This window comes from Pseudophryne corroboree, chromosome 3 (assembly GCF_028390025.1).
Source record: "Pseudophryne corroboree isolate aPseCor3 chromosome 3, aPseCor3.hap2, whole genome shotgun sequence".
NCBI classification, from domain to species: Eukaryota; Metazoa; Chordata; class Amphibia; order Anura; family Myobatrachidae; genus Pseudophryne; species Pseudophryne corroboree.
In genome coordinates this window covers 415,349,198-415,352,495 of record NC_086446.1, presented here as the reverse complement: position 1 = coordinate 415,352,495, position 3,298 = coordinate 415,349,198, and positions in this window count along the sequence as shown.

The following is a 3,298-nucleotide window of genomic DNA, read 5'->3' as shown; positions in this document are numbered from 1 at the left end:
GACCAGCCCCAAATAACTCCTCCCCTTTATACGGCAATACTTCCATATGTCGTTTGGAATCCGCATCCCCTGACCACTGACGCGTCCATAACGTTCTTCTGGCAGAGATGGACATAGCACTTACTCTTGATGCCAGGGTGCAAATATCCCTCTGTGCATCACGCATATATAGTAATGCATCCTTCAAATGCTCTATAGTTAACAATATATTGTCCCCATCCAGGGTATCAATATTTTCAGTCAGGGAATCCGACCACGCGACTCCAGCACTGCATATCCAGGCTGAAGCGATTGCTGGTCGCAGTATAACACCAGTATGTGTGTATATACTTTTTAGGATATTTTCCAGCCTTCTATCAGCTGGTTCTTTGAGGGTGGCCGTATCAGGAGACGGTAACGCTACTTGTTTAGATAAACGTGTGAGCGCCTTATCTACCCTAGGGGGTGTTTCCCAACGTGTCCTAACCTCTGATGGGAAAGGATATAGTGCCAATAATTTATTAGAAATTAGCAGTTTTTTGTCGGGAGAAACCCACGCTTTATCACATACCTCATTCAATTCATCTGACTCAGGAAAAACTATTGGTAGTTTTTTCACCCCCCACATAATACCCTTCTTAGTGGTATTTGTAGTGTCAGAAATGTGCAATGCTTCCTTCATTGCCGTGATCATGTAACGTGTGGCCCTACTGGACATTACGTTCGACTCATCACCGTCGACACTAGACTCAGTATCTGTGTCTGGGTCTGTGTCGACCCACTGAGGTAACGGGCGTTTTAGGGCCCCTGACGGTGTCTGAGACGCCTGGACAGGCACTAATTGATTTGCCGGCTGTCTCATGTCGTCAACAGTTTTTTGCAAAGTGTTGACATTATCACTTAATTGTTTGAACACGATCATCCAGTCAGGTGTCGACTCCCTAGGGGGTGACATCACTAACGCAGGCAATTGCTCCGCCTCCACATCATTTTCCTCCTCATACATGTCGACACACACGTACCGACACACAGCACACACACCGGGAATGCTCTGATAGAGGACAGGACCCCACGAGCCCTTTGGAGAGACAGAGGGAGAGTCTGCCAGCACACACCCAGCGCTATATATATATACAGGGATAACCTTATATAAGTGTTATTCCCTTATAGCTGCTGTTTATATTGTCATTTGCTGCCAATAGTGCCCCCCCTTCTCTTTTTTACCCCGATTCTGAAGCAGGACTGCAGGGGAGAGTCAGGGAGCCGTCCTTCCAGCGGAACTGTGAGGGAAAATGGCGCTTGTGTGCTGAGGAGATAGGCTCCGCCCCTTCACGACGTCCTTATCTCCCGCTCTTTTGTGTAAAAATGGCAGGGGTTAAAATACATCCATATAGCCCAGGAGCTATATGTGATGTATTCTTTTGCCACCTAAGGTATTATCATTTATATTGCGTCTCAGGGCGCTCCCCCCCAAGCGCCCTGCACCCTCAGTGACCGGAGTGTGAAGTGTGCTGAGAGCAATGGCGCACAGCTGCGGTGCTGTGCGCTACCTTAGTCTGAAGACAGGATTGTCTTCTGCCGCCGATTTCACCGGACCTCTTCGTCTCTTCTGGCTCTGTAAGGGGGACGGCGGCGTGGCTCCGGTGACCCATCCAGGCTGTACCTGTGATCGTCCCTCTGGAGCTAATGTCCAGTAGCCTAAGAAGCCCAATCCACTCTGCACGCAGGTGAGTTCGCTTCTTCTCCCCTTAGTCCCACGATGCAGTGAGCCTGTTGCCAGCAGGACTCACTGAAAATAAAAAACCTAAATTAAACTTTTATTCTAAGCAGCTCAGGAGAGCCACCTAGCCTGCACCCTTCTCGTTCGGGCACAAAAATCTAACTGAGGCTTGGAGGAGGGTCATAGGGGGAGGAGCCAGTGCACACCACCTGATCCTAAAGCTTTTATTCTTGTGCCCTGTCTCCTGCGGAGCCGCTATTCCCCATGGTCCTTACGGAGTCCCAGCATCCACTAGGACGTCAGAGAAACATGCACTGTGTGGGGTCCTGAGGACCGAGTTTGAGAACCTGTGTTCTAGAGCAGTGGTTCTCAAACTCGGTCCTCAGGACCCCACACAGTGCATGTTTTGCAGGTAACCCAGCAAGTGCACAGGTGAATTAATTACTCACTGACACATTTTAAAAGGTCCACAGGTGGAGCCAATTATTTCACTTGTGATTCTGTGAGGAGACCTGCAAAACATGCACTGTGTGGGGTCCTTAGGACCGAGTTTGAGAACCTGTGTACTAGAGGCATGTTAGAGATGATGGCCTCAGAAGAACCTCGCAACCCACCTGACAAAGATTGTGCTCTCTCACTCTCTAATGCTTCCAGACTAAGGGTGCTGGTTGTCGAGGCTATCAGCCTATATATTTATTCCTAATTCTTATTTACACAATCATATGTAATGACCACTTATCATTATATGACAGCAACCAAGTATTAAGAGAATTTCCCTTACATTTCACACATCAGTACTTATTACTAGCTGTCAGTCTTTGTTTTAAGTTGTGAGTCATTTAAGCTTATCACCTCTAGAAACATTGAGGGTAATTCTGAGTTGATCGCAGCCGGAACTTTGTTAGCAGTTGGGCAAAGCCATGTGCACTGCAGGGGAGGCAGATATAACATGTGCAGAGAGAATGTAATTAAGTAAAAGTTTTTATTTTTTTGCAAGTTAACGGTAACAGCAAAGGAGTGCTAATTTGCCTTGGTGACAATGGATTAAATAAAAAGAAAGTCAAGGATGTACTATAACATGCAAAATTATACCCCTTTTCCATCTAATAACGCGGGTCACAGCCAGGAGCCTGACATGAGTGCTACTCAGCTGCGACCCGCGTCAGCACCCTTTCCATCTACCTTCTCCAAACCCGGCATATTGCCGGTTGGTAACATTGCCGGTGACGCAGTGGGGGCTGCGCTGGGAGATCACATGATCTCCCAGCGCCGCCCTCCCATACAGTGTGAACGGGAGCCAGGTCGCATCGACCCGACTACCGTTTACACTGCACAGCTTACCGGGTCAACCTTGCAAGATACTTGAGTTGGAATACCGGGTCACTCGACCCGGATTATTCCAATTCAGCCCTTTTACACCAGCCAGCAACACGGGTTATGCACGTTCATGTGCAATAACCCGTTGTCACAACTGAGGGCTGGTGCTGACTGGAGGAAGCCTCAGTTGTAGGGGCTGAGGTGTAGTTAAACCTGGGAGGTAGTATGGGACTTTTAGACATGCAGTACCCAAGCCCGAAGGCGTGACCACGACAACTGGAA